Source organism: Herpailurus yagouaroundi, unplaced genomic scaffold (assembly GCF_014898765.1).
Source record: "Herpailurus yagouaroundi ecotype Mexico unplaced genomic scaffold, PumYag 190, whole genome shotgun sequence".
Classification (NCBI taxonomy): domain Eukaryota; kingdom Metazoa; phylum Chordata; class Mammalia; order Carnivora; family Felidae; genus Herpailurus; species Herpailurus yagouaroundi.
In genome coordinates, this window is record NW_024412421.1 from 29,779,347 (window position 1) to 29,793,390 (window position 14,044).

Consider the following 14,044-nt stretch of genomic DNA (forward strand, 5'->3'; position numbering starts at 1 on the left):
TTTTTATTTTTTTTTTTTTTTCCTTTCCTCTCTCTCCCTCGCGCGCTCTCTCCGTGCAAAGTGCAAGACAGAGGTGCAGCCCGGCTGGAGGAAAGGGAGGGGGGGAGTTTAGTTCTTTCTTGCCTTTTTTTTTTTTTTTTTTAAAGCAAAATAGCGAAGTCCTGGGGAAAGGCGAGGCAGAGAGCAAAAGGGGGGAGGCCGAGCCGACGAGCAGCCCGAGCCACAGCTCGAAGATGAAAAAAGATTTTAAAGCCTCTGATCCAGCAAGAAGAGTTTAAAGCAATTGCTGAGTTTTATAGCACTTGTGACGTCAGGTCCAAATGGGAAATTGACTGGTACTCCAGGCCAATGGGAGGCGGCGAGAGCGGCCGCGATTAGCATAATAGATAGAAACAAGGAAACTTTTCGGAGCTGTCAATCAGGGCCCAATCAGCTGACTGTCAGCTGGGACAGGCTGGCTTAACCCTTTGCGCGCCGCAGCCTCCCAGGGAGGGAGCGAAGCCTGGCGCAAAGTTTGGCGCAAGAGGGGAAGGAGTAGTCCCGAGGGGCTTCGGGAACCCGGGAGGACCCTCTGCTTTACTTCGGAGCGCGAGAGAGGCCTGCCTTCCGGAGCGCCGGCTTGCCCTCCCCTCGCTCTGCCGGGGGATTGGCCTGTCTCCCCTCCCCGGGAGCCCCCATCCTCGGGACTGCGAATTCGCTCGGCATCTTTTTTTCCTCTTTGCTCCACCTTTGGCACCCAGGTGTCTGCTCCGGGGACCTTCCTTCCCGGAGCCGTGGCTGTGCCCGGAGCTCAAACTTGGCCCTTCGAACCAAAGAGCGCAAACTCTTTGTCCCTCTTCCCGGGGCCCGCGCGCTCGGGGGCGCAAGGGTGCTGGGGGCTCAGGGTCCCGACTGCGCGCAGGACGCCACTTCTCCGCGTGCAGCCCGAGTGGTTCCGAGTCCGCGCGGGGAGAAAGCCCGTTTTGTCGCCCTCTTTGAAGGAAGGGAGATAAGTTGTTCGGGGGCCATTACGCGCGGGGACTGGCTGCCCGCTGGCGTCGCGTGCCCTAGGAGGGGGAGAGCGAACGCCTACGCGAGTTAACTCCGCAGAAGCTCAGAGCCTGGTCAGCCGGGCTCTGCCCTTGGGCTTCCAACTCCGGCCCGAGTTCGGCCTTAGAGATTCATATTTGTCTCTCTGTCTCTGTCTCTCTGTCTCTCTCTGTCTCACCCCACCTCCCCCATAGACACACGCACACTCACGCACACGCTCACCCACCCCCATATGAAATCGGACTCCTGTTTATCAGGGTCCCGCGCGCCCTTTGCACTTTCACGTTTCACTGAATTATTTCAGACTTGGCGTTGGAGAGGAGCAAGGGGTATTTGTACGTGGGGGTAAACAACACCCCAGCCTTCCCCAACTCCCCTCGAAGGGTTAAATTTTAAACCGCGGTTTCTCGACCAGCCCGGAAACCCACAGTGGGGGTAGGGTGGGGTGGGGTGGGGTGGGGGGCTGCCTCTCCCCCTCCCCGTTGCAGATGCTAATAACTATTCAGTTTTCTAGATGGATTCATTTAAAGCTTATGCAAAAAAAAAAAAAAAAAAAAGAAAGAAAGAAAGAAAGAAAGAAAAAGTAAAGAAAAAGAAGAGAAAAGAAAGAACCAACAACTGTTTCTAAGATTTTAAAGCGATAGGCAAGTCGGAGAAACCGAGATTTATTTGGGGGAAAGCAAGCGTGCGCCAAGCCGACCCAGCTTTTGGAAGACCAGCCCTCCTACTTGGATGTTGAGACTGTTGATTCCTCCAATTAATGAAATGCATTTGGTGTTAATCATATTTATTTTACTTTATGGGAGGGGAGACGCTAGGAGGGCGCACTTAAAAAAAAAAAAAAATCTGAAAAGCCTGCAAAAGAATCCAAGAGTGAAAACTATTGTTGGATTTTTACCTCAACAGCGCCACCTTTCGGCAAAGGTCAGTTGAAATTGATCCCTGTCCAGTTTTGTTGATGAAGTGCAAAGAAGCTGGTTTTCCAAGGTGGGAGGGGGACTGAGGCACAGAGAGTCAGTTTGACTGTAGAGCGAGAACCCGGCCTTGTAGGAAAGGGGCTAAGGAGAGTGTTGGCAGGTGCGGGAGTCATTTTGTTTCCCCCAGTGTGCCCCTCGACTGTCAACAAAGAGGCCAGAAGACACAGAAACCTTCCGAGTGTGGCTTTGCAGAGACTTTTGCAAATGACTCCCATGTAACAGGGCCCCAAACCCTTTAACAGTGCCCAGGATGGATTTTCAACGGGCTTTATGGCAATATCAATAGAATTAAAGTTACTTGTAATTCGGTGATAAATGAGATGTCTCTAGTAAGTATGATTAAGTGCAGTGCTATAAACTTGTTTATCTGAAAAGTAATTCTCAGAAAACCTGACTTCTGACACTTAGTCATATATTAAGCTAGCTTCTTGAACGTTGCACTTCAGAACTGCTCTCACCCACCCCACGGCATCCTTGACTATTTATAATGAGACCTTAGGTGGCACTCATTGGCTTCTTACACCAGATTAGACTTGTGTTAATTTCTTTGAAGCTGGCAGCTTTCAGCTCCAGCACACCCAGAATCCCTAATGAGAGACTCCCCAAAGGGTTTGTAGGCACATCGTAACCCTAAGAGGCCGGTGCCATTGGTGTTTTCCAGAAAAGCGCTTTTTTCCTTTTCATTATTGCTGCAGAGAAGCTGTTTATAAGGATAGTTTTGGTTTTATGGGAGCACTTTGTAGGGATGGAATAAAGTATGTCTATTACCAGTTGGGAAGAAAGAGTGAAACTATGTCAATATTTATGCAACCTAACAGAATTCCTTTGCTTTCCTCCTCTCAAACAGTATTTTACCTAGTAATGAAGTGAAGAGATTATAGCTTATGCATTCAGAGGAAAATCCACTGCTTAAATTACATAAACATATTTTATCTTTTAACATGGTCCATAGTGATAGTTTTCTATGCCTTTTTTTCTCACTAGCCGCAAAAATCTGAAGTTTATATATTTCATGGAAAATGAATACGTGTATTTATTGATGCATTTTTTTGTTTGTGATAATTTTTTTTAATCCTTTTGCATCACATTTTCGTTAAAAGCTGTAAGATAGGATCCCTGCCTCTCATGAAAGTGTTTTTGGCCAGGAACACTGAAACTGCTACGTTTATAAATAAACAACCTTTATAAACAAAGTTTGCTAATGACGAAGACCATGGGATACAGATTCATGGCCGTGCACCTAATTGTTGCAATTATATACCATTTCTAGAAATTAAATGTCCATGTTTGGGCAGCTAAATGTATTATTATCTGCACATTTTTTATGGTTTATTTTCGTACGCTCCTGTCAAGCTATGGTATTTTTTTTTCTCTTATTGCAGTCTTTTACAGTCTCCCATTTTCTCTTGAAAAAAAAAAAAAAAGAGGATTAGAGTTATTTTTCAGATGGGAAGCAGTAGTGCTTTTAGAACTGAATTCTCATTTTTGTCCTTTTTGCTTTATTAGTTAGTGATTCACAGGGGTGTCTAAACATTTACAGTTCTCTGTTAGCGGCGTTTCTTTTGTAACAATTGAGCTCTCTCATTTTAATTAGTACTATTCAGATTTTTGATTCTCTATAATTACAGCAAGGCCACATTTCTTTAGACTTCTTTGGGAACATTGTTTCACTTCTTCCAAGCTAGTCTAATCCAAATACAATATGAACTGTGTTTTCTTACTGCTTAATATCCCCTTGCTATATATACTCTAGTAATCTCTGTAGAACAATATAGAGTAATTTAGAAACCATGCGTTTGTCATTATTGACCAATTCAAACCAGTAGTATTAAAGTTTCTGAAAGCAGTGAATATTTATAGAAGAATGTGGAGGGGGAGGGTATGGGTCGAATCCTGTACAGGATGATTGCAACACTGGAACATCAAAGACTCAGTTGTAGTTTTATGTCAGTACATACATAGGAACTTCATGAAAAAAGAAAGGAAAAAAAAAAAAACTTGTTCATGTCCAAATGACAATGATTAAACGCTAAAAGTAACATATTTCTCTTGACTGTGAGTTATAGCAACTCAGGTATATCATGTCAAAATCAGACATCTGTAATCTAAAAAGAACAAGATATATCAAGGGCAGCGTCTGAACTCTTTGTTTATCCAGAAACTGATTTTACGGTGCAGCACTAACGAGTTTCCACTCATTTCACCAGGAAAGCAACTAACTTGATTTGAGGAAAGAGTTGCTCAGAGTAACTGAATGGTGTAAGACATATAGTGTTCTTAGGTCTCGTGTGAGATAAATCCTTTTAACAGTCTTTAGTTAGCTGGGTAAGTAAATCACAAATCACTGTGAGCAGATCCATGGAAGAAAATTAATAGAATCAGACGAGATAATCTGATAAGGGTAAAATTGCTGAGGAAACAGTCTTGCCTCATATTGGAGAATGTGAAACACCAGTCTGATTACTAGGAGTCGTTATGAATAGGTGAATTATGTGCTAAATAATCATCAGAGTAATTCAGCATTTATTAATTCTTTTCTCTTTAAGCAATTCACAGTTGTAAGTTAAAGCCGCTCTCTCTTTGAAGACACATCTTTTATAATTTTTATTAGAGGTAATTTATTATTTGCATTACCTGTATTTACTTCATAATTGAACATTTTGCATTCAAATTTATGTAATGCATTATGCTTGAGAATATATTTCTGCCTGATTAGCATAAATAGTCACTTACCTCGTGAATTACTAACAAAGTTTATCTTAAAATATAGGTTTTTTTATTAAGTGGAACACAAACATATGTACAATAAATTCTGATTTTCCGGTGCAGTTAGAGAACAACTCATTTGGTTTCGGGGAAGCCAGGCTGCAAAGGAGGAGAGCAATCATGGGGGGAGGAAGCAAAATATAGACAAGGGAGATGCGCGGGTCTCTTTCTAGGGGGTGTCATTCAGCAGGGGGTGGGGGGTGCGTCTGCGGGGGGAGGACAGGGGGAGGCACCGGAGAGGTTAGGCTCTTCATACACTGGACTGCTTGCTAGAGGGTCTAGGCAAGCGAGGCCGTGGGTCCTGAAAGAGCCTGTAACGAGGTGTCATCCCCACCTTGGGAAGAACCACAGAAGGGAAGTGACGTGGCATTGGCCGTTGGCGGTTTTTGTTTATTTTGTCTGTTCGGTCTCCCCAGAACACAACACACATCCTTTATGAAAACGTTTGTTCTTTTTGCACGAGAGATGTGAAAAACCCAGCCATGTCTTCAAGTGAGAATTCCTGGGATGAGCTCCCCAAATATACTCCCTCTCTTCACCCGGAAAAAAAGATGCCCAGGATGGCCTGGCAGACAGGAGGCTTTGGACAGACTTTCGCGCACCCATGAACCCCTGAACGAAAAGGCTTCTTTTGGTTTTTAGGCAGCAGATAGAGAGATACAGCATGATGAGGTCTCTTTCTCCACCCCTGCCATTCCAAATCAACAGATTTCCATGACTTCCTTTTGTGTTTTTTTTTTTTTTCAGGGCATAGCCATCTCCTTAGATTTCTCACCTCCCACCCCCGCCTCCCAGTTAGGACCTTCTTAGATTTACCCCTCCCTTGCGATCTTACTCACAGCTTAGACTGATGAGGGGACACGTCTCAAAAGCATTCAACCCTTCAAAGGTGTTTCTTGTGCTGAAATCAGAACTGATAAAAAAAAAAAAAAAGGAATGAAAAAAAAGGGGGGACCTCATATTGGGACAGTGTTTATTCAGGCTGTGCCTTTTATACGCTGTAACTCAGAGGACAGGCTGTTGGGGGTGGTAGCTCTGTGAAGTTTGGGTCCCTCTTCCTCCTACCCCTGGGGGTGGAGGGATTCGAAGGTCCCTTTCCAGACACGTTTAGCACTCACGGCACCTAGGAAACCGAAAGTTCTGGAAAACAGAGACCAAACTTAAATACTTGTGTGATTGCCAGGAACGTGGTGATGTAGATGATTTCTGAATTCGTGTGTTTCTGAATTTGTTTGGCTGCCCGAGCAAAGGGATCCCCTGTGGCCCTGTTTTTACCTTTGACTTCTTGTTGCATAATGGGTTATGCTGAGCTTTCTCTCCTGCTGTTCTGTTCGCAGGAAATGCCAAATATGCCCCGTGACACCTCATGGCATCATCCCTCCATCATGATAGTGTTCCTGATCAGACAAAGAGGTGGGGGCAGCCAAATACAAATCAAATCCCAATTTATAGATCTTACGTTCGTATTTCTTTCTGGTCGGTTCGCAACAGTGACCCATGCTTTTAGCCAAATAGCAACATTTAAACAAGGCAGAAATAGGAGGGTATCAAACAAAGGAAACCACTAATTCCTTATCCACCCTAAGCCCCTGATCCTGGCCTCAGGTGCTACTGCCTCGAACAATGGGGGTCCATGAGCGTATTTCCATGGCATGGAATCAGCTCCAACATAGTTCCTCAGCTCGTGTTGTTAGCAACACGTGCACCTCGACAATCTCGAAAAGCAGCTGGGGTGCTCTTCTCTGCTTTGGCAGAATTCACCTAATAGCATCTCAGACCTGGGGAGGTTTACGCATCTGACCTCAACACCCTCCGTCCGACCAACGCATGATCAGAATTGGCCTCACAACACTCGGGCTGTGAGTCAGCAGGCAGGACTGATTTACACACAGCAGACACCATGCCTCAGGCCCATGAGACTATTAGGGGCCCGGGAAAACACCTTCCTGTCTTTTAAAGTCAGACGAAAAGAAATGAATGTAATCGAGTATGCATTATATCTGTCATTATGCCAACACGGTCATAAAATAATACCTAATTTTGTGTATGGAAGAAAGGGGTCTATGGAACGCAAAGTGCCTAGCGCCCACAGAAGTCCAAGTGTGGCCCACCAGCATGCACTTGATCACCTCTAGTGACGGGGCACTCACTACCTCTCACTTTCACCCTCCACCCTGTCCATCTGTTTTTTCCACAGGTCTGGGGGTTGTTAGGACAGCTTTCCATTTGTTTGTCTCGTATGAAGTTAGCCTCTCTGTCTACACCTGAGTCCTGATTTCATACCCTCCAAGGTCCTGTATAATGAGTCCTCACATCCCCCAGGGGCTCTGAGGAATGGAAGACCACCAATAGGACATCCTCTCCCTGCCTTTTGGTTTTCACTGTAAACACAGTCAGTGCCTTTAGCATTTCCACCTACGCCTCAATGTCAAGTGCCCCTGCCTCCTGGTTGCTGACTGCCAGACGGGGCCACCCGGTTGCTCCCCTGTCTGCGGGCTCAGGTCCTAGAACTAAGCCCAGATCCCCAGGTGTGAGCCTCTCATCACAGAGCAAGCACCGCCCTCCACCTCCGTGAGCCGCGGTCTGTCTGCTCCCCATGCAGACCATAATTTCACCAGCCTCTCTGGCAGACACAGAACACCGGTGACTCATTGCGCGGCCCTAGGGTCTTTTTCTCCCACACTACCCCATCTTCCATTTGTGTGCTTATGTTTTTGAACCCGAGCACAGGAACAGTGAACAATCCCGGTAGACTGTGTCTCCTTCGACTCAGCCCGTTCCCTGCTTGTCTAAATCTCTTTGGATCCAGAATGTGCCATCGACTAGTTTGAAGTTGCTTCCCAGCCTCGGGCCAGCTCCAAATAAAACTGATGTGCTTTTTACATGACTTAACCTCTCTGCAGCTGGTCCCACCTCGGCAAAGTGGGATATTGTCAGGGTTACAGGGAGAAGTGTCTCCCGCCACGTGAGGCCACAGATGGTCCACCAATGGTCGGTGCTCTTGTACATTTCTTACTATCCCCGCCCCCCCCCCCCACCGACTTGTGGGCACCAACAGCGGAAGGGACAAAGCCCTGTGGTACCCCAGGAGAGACTGTCCTCCCCAATCTCAATCACTATGCAAACCGACCTAACGGATGAGTCAGGTCCCCTCGCGGATGTTGTAAGTCGAATGGGTCTACGACACCACACATCACCCGGACACGGCAAATCGAAACCAAAAGGAGATGTCACCTCACACCTGTTAGGATGGCCTCTATCAAAAAGACAAACGGTAACGAGTGTTGGTGACGATGTGGAGAAGAGGCACCCTTGTGCGCTGCTGGTGGCATTAGAAATTCGTAGAGTCGCTGTGAAAAACAGCAGGGAGGTTTTTCGAAAAATTAAAACTAAAACTACCATACGGAATTTACCCCGAAGTCCCAAGGAAATGACTTCAGCATCTCAAAGAGATACCTGTGTTCTCATATTCACTGCAGAATTATTCCATTAGCCGGGATATGGAAACAACCTAAGTGTCCACTGACAGGTGAATGGATAAAAAAAATGTTACATATATGTATATATGTATATATATATATATATATATATATATATATATATATATAATACCACCATAATGGAATATTATTCAGCCTTAAAGGAGAAGGAAATCCTGCCATTTGCAACGACATGGATGAAACTGGAGGACATTATGCCTAGTGAAATAAGCCAGACGCAGAAAGACAAATACTGTGTGATCTCACTTCTACGTAGAATCTAAAAAAAGTCTCACTCACAGAAGCAGAGAATCGAATGGTGGTTACCAGGGGCTGGGGTTGGGGGAAATGGGGAGATGTTGACCAAAAGGTACAAAGTTCCAGATACGCAGGATAGATACGATCTGGAGATCAACTGAATGATACAGTGACTATAGTTAGTAACACTGTATTGTCTATTGTTTGCTAAGAGAGTAGATTTTAAGTTCTTAACAGGAACACACACACAGACACACAGAAAATAGTAACCATGATTACAGTCATAGTAACCATTTCAAAAATATATACATACACCAAAATATCACACTGTGCACCTTAAATATATACAATGTCTATTTGTCGGTTATATCCCAGTAAAGCTGATAAAACCCTTATTTGGTGATCGGGGAAATTGCAAACGAAATTACTCCATCCGGGTGTCCTACACGATTCCTTCTAATCAATTCTAAAATAACTTTATTTGTCATGGTATAGACAAAGTTCTCTGTCAAAGAGGACAGATTATTTAGATAATTGTCTCATGTTTCAGCTGCCCTGATCTTCATAAGCCTGTCAAAATATAGAGTAGTTGCCCAAAGTTGGGACCTCAGAGACTAATAAAAAATAGATGTAAACCTAGAGAAACTAAGCAGAAGAATCCCGTGTACGTGTAAAAGCTTTTTTGAGATCTGTTCTTTCCTCCCTGGCTTTTCTCTTTAGATCGCTGACTTTCCTGCCATTTCCTGATGCCAGCTTTGAAGCCAGGAGGCCCCAAGGCGTTTTCTTGAACAGAAGAGTTCAGAATTTCCAGTGTCCACCTTTGAGCTGCAATCAGTTCCCCCTGGCCTCTCTTAAAAGGACCTGAGTGTGCGGGCTCTTGCAGAATCTGCCTTTCCTGACTCCCATCTCATCCTCAAACCTGGGAAGGAGAGCAGGAGGGGCCCATGAGTTATTCATGACCTGCTGTCTGCGGTGTATGTCCCGTCTGAGAGCTTGGTATTGGCTGTTTGAGTAGACCCGGCCCAGGAGCATCAGGACTCTGGAGGTGTGGCCGGAACTCTTCAGGTCAGTGTCCCTGACTGTGGACTTCAGGCTCTGCAAAGAGCGGCTGGTCAGGACGACTCAAGTGATGCGGGTACTGGCAGACTGGGGTGGGGGCCCGTGGGCTGGCCTGGAGACAGCCTGCTGATTCACCCTCTGACCTCAGCCAAGCGTTTCGCTGTCTTCCTCCAACTCATTTTTCGGGCTGCAGACGGACTGGGCCGCGTGAAGAGGTTAACAAAAATTCTGGATCGCACGGAGCGAACGTTCTCAGCCCTCCGAGGTTGACTATAGGGTCAGTAAACCATCCGCAAAGACGAAAGCTGATCTGCTGGGTCGTTGCAGAGCCCTGATGGGTCATAATGACAAAGTCAGATTGTCTTCGGGGTCGACGTGGCCGAGCCAGGCTGGCGGGGTCGGCATGGCGGGGCCACGCGCCCCTGCCTCTCCAGGCCAGAGGATGCTGTGGATTGTAGTTAACAACGTTGAAAGCCTTTGGAGGCAGGGCAGGGAGGGAGTAAAGCAGGGATTTCTGAGCGTGGCTAGGGAAGGAGACACATTCAGGGGACGCTGTGCTTTGGCACCAGGCCAACACAGGTGTGAATCCTGCTCCGTCCCAGGGGTGACGCCTGAACAAGTCAGCTGACCTCTCGGCCTTCGCTCGCCCCTTGGATCAAAGGTGGGGACGGTCTTGTGATCACGGTGAGCGTGGGCACCAAGTGGTCGCCAGGTATCCACCTGCCCCCCCCGGTACGTGCCCACAGAACTCCCTCTTCCCGAAACAGCAAGGTATCTGCTGACATTCTCCACACACCATTTCCACCTAAGGGCCTTGTGGGTGCCAGGGGGTCAGGAACCATTTCCCTCCCTCTGGCTTCTGCTCCCGCCTTAAAGCTGCGGTCACCCCCTGCCCTGCGTGTGGCTCCTCTCCCTCTCCCCCTCTGTCGAGCCTTTGCACAACGTCGCTCGCCTGGATCTCCACCCATCCCCATCTTCCTTGCCCTCTGTCCGGTCTCCTGGCTAATTCTGACTCTCCGTGACCTCCTGGGTTTCTCTTAAAAAGCCTCCCCTGCATCCTCGTGCCCACCAGCCCCCAGGGCAGGCTGGGCGCCTGGTCTGCGCTTACTGCTTTGGAGTTCTGTGGTACCACGTGAGTTCCCCCCGGACCCTCTGAGCCCCTTGAGGCCAGGACAGCGCCTCTCACCCCTCCTTTGCCTACTACAGTGCTTGGTGCACAGCAGGTGCTCAATTAATGTTTATTCACTGAAAGCCACTGATAAACACTCGGATCCCTCCCCACTTTTTTCTTTCTTTCTTTCTTTCTTTCTTTTTTTTTTAAGTTCGAATGCACACGATGTCCTGCCAAGTGTCCCAGAAAACCTGACTTTGATGGGGGCAGGGTGGCTGGCTGTTCTGTTGCAACATGACTGCTCTTACACTCACTGCTCACTTAGCCCAATCGGCCCATCCCTCAATTACCGGGATGCTTATCTCGTTCACTAATTAGCCTACGTCTTCCCGAGATGGCACCGGGTAGAGAACGTGGCTGAGGTTCACAGGCCCTGGAACCAAAGTGGAAATCGGTAACTCTTGCTGGGATGGAATTCTGGATGAGCGGAGGGCGGTGATTAAACACCCGGGTGTGAGCACGGTGGGCTGTCTGTATCCCAGCACGGACTGCCGCCACCGAAGACAGCCCTGTTCCAGCTTTGAGTCACAGCTGCCTCCTCAGGGCTCCAGGCGCATGGACAATATTTTGTAATCTTCCAATAAGAAGGCCAGCCCTCCTCCATTTCCACATGCCCAGATCTTGCTCAGTCCTCAAGGCACACCTCCGTGTCCGAGGTTGCACATGAAGCTCTGAGCGTAGTGACTGGCATCTAATAAGCGTTTAATAAAGCTTAGTTGTTAATGCAGGGTTACTGCCTCCAAAAGTGTCATTCCGGGGTCCCTGTAGCTGTAGCTTGACCTCTCTTCTAGAACCTTGTGTGGCTTTGGAGTGGTCAGGCATGGGGTTCTGCTCCTTACTTGTTGTGTGATCTCCGAGGGGCATTTTGTGTGCCCTCTGAGTCTCAGTATATAGTGTTGTGCCAATTAGCTGTCTTTGTAGGTGTCGGTGAAAACACCTCCACCTAAATGGGCTTAAATGAAAAGGAAGCTTGCCGACTCACGTGACCAACAGGTGTAGGAACAGAACTGGCTGCAGGCCTGGCTGGGGGCAGGAGCCCTGTGATGTCACAGGGATGGAACCGGCTTCCATCCCTCCGTTGTCCCTGTATCCTACCGTGTGGACTCCAGACCAGGGCTCTCCGCGGAAGCTTGATGGTTGTAGCAGGGTCCGGTTCTCCGGATGGAGTCGGTCTGGGTCATTGGGTTGTCCACCCACCCCTGAACCAGTGCCTGGAGCAAAGGGATGAACTATGCTTATTGACTCAGACTCAGACTCAGAAATGGGGTGGGCAGGGCCCTGGGGAATTCTCCGAGCCTCTCTGAGCGTGATGGAGAAGCTGTGCCTCATGGCGACGGCATGGAGCCTGCCTTCAAATCATGGCATTACAAATGGCCAACACACACTTGCTACTCACCCAGTGTTAACTCGCTGCATCACCCCAACAGCCCCGTAGGACATGTGCTGCTGTTACTTCCATGCGACAGAGGGGCGAGCTAAGGGAGATTTTCCAAGGTGAGCGTGCAAGGATTCATATCAAGGCATGGCTGCAAAGCCCACACTCCCGGCCATTCCCTTTTATTATCTATTGTAAGAGAGAGACACACGAGGCAGACAAATAGACAAAAGAAATATATACTCTACGATACTATCATGTAGCATAGTGATAACATGGCATTATAGAATACAGAATAGAATTGCATATCATCATACCATTATATCATATCATTTCATATCATATCATGACAGATGTTGGTAAGGGGTCTGTCTTCGTGTCCATCCTGAGGACATGCATCACCCGCGTGGAGCCTTGGAGGTGTTGGATGAGTGTTGGCCAGGTGACCGAGTGCACCATTTTACATGTATAGTGTGCATCCTTTGATCGGAGAACACTGTTTTTGTCATGACAACATTATTACGTTCCTGCGTTTCTTTTCGTCACAGAACAAAGGACTCAAAGGAAGAAGTCTGAGGAGAGATCGGGTGAGCAAAAATTTCTAGGCCTAGAGCTCTCTGGCTTCCAGGGGTGGTGGGTGTTTAAAGACACCAGGCTGAACCTGTGTCCCTAAGACTCACAGGCCACTTCAGTTGGAAAAGATCTAAGGAATTCCTGGGTCTTTTGGGTAGAGAACATGGCTGGGAATCACCGGCCCTGGAACAGAGGTGGAAAAGGAGATAAGCGTCAAATGTAAACGTCACAGAGCTTTGCCATTTAATCCTTCCCCCTTTTTAAAACGATGCATGTGACACTTCTGAAATTTTCAGAACTATCTTCAAATTGGTGTTGCCTACACACGAATAAGCATCGGTCTGTTTGCAGGGTCTTGTGTTTGAGTGTGAAAGTGCACAAGGTGGCCTGCACAGTGAAGATTTTGTGTTTTATGTGGCGAGGAAGCATATCCCCTCCCCTGGCCTTCTCGCAGCACGGACACGAAGGCAAATAAATACCGTTGGGTTTCCTCACTTCACTCCTGCCTTCCACCTTCTAGCCTAGGATATGTGAAGCATTTAATCAAAACATAAAAGCAATTATAAAAATGCCCCTGAAATTACGTTCACATCTGCAATCGGACTTGCTAATATCTCACCTCCCTGCACCGTCCCGGTGTCGTTTGATTTCAGTTCGTTAAGGTGACTAAGAGTCTAGTCATTGATATAACGCCCACCAACTGCATTGTAATTTACTGTCAGAAAGATCTGTTTCCAGAAACTCCCAGCGATAAATGCAGCTGCAGTGCCGGTCCTGCTTGGCCATTGCACAAGTCCGTGCGCTTTCTTTGTACTGGAATCGCTTCCCAACCTTGAGCACCGACATGAGATTGCTGTCCATTTTCTGTGTCACGGGGAGGAAAGGGCTGGTTGAAAGTTATACGATGGAGCAGCTGGATTTCTAAAAGCTAGCACTCCCGTTGCCCACATTCTTACCCTCCCCAACCCAACAACACTGGCATCATTTGGGAGTAATGGAATGGTGATGATCATGACACAACTACCAGAACCACTTCACAGGAAATACAGAGGATGAAATGAAGCATGAACACCAGACTTTTTGTTTGTTTTGGTCCTAATTTGGTTCCTTGGGACGACTCTTTCTAGGAGTATGGGGCCTGTGAGGTTAATGCACTTGACAATTATGGGCTCATCACCATCACCAGCTTTTCTTCTAGAAGGCCACCCCTGAATGGGTTTCAGCCTCCCTTGTTGCTGGTGGTGATTCAGGCCAGGGGGACTCCTCAGGCTGGATGGAAAGAGTAACTTGGGCAAGGAGGTGGGGGAACTGAACAAAAGGCTTGGCATTTGCTTTCTTTAGACAATCTCCGAATAGA

General features: G+C 47.3%; 1 long non-coding RNA gene across 1 annotated transcript; it reads left to right on the forward strand.

The window, feature by feature from the left end:
- The first annotated feature begins 866 nt into the window (after positions 1–866).
- Positions 867–11,469, forward strand: LOC121009828 (uncharacterized). The gene is made up of 2 exons (XR_005780846.1): positions 867–1,953; positions 9,230–11,469. It is a non-coding gene; the product is annotated as an uncharacterized LOC121009828 (long non-coding RNA).
- The last annotated feature ends 2,575 nt before the right edge of the window (positions 11,470–14,044 follow it).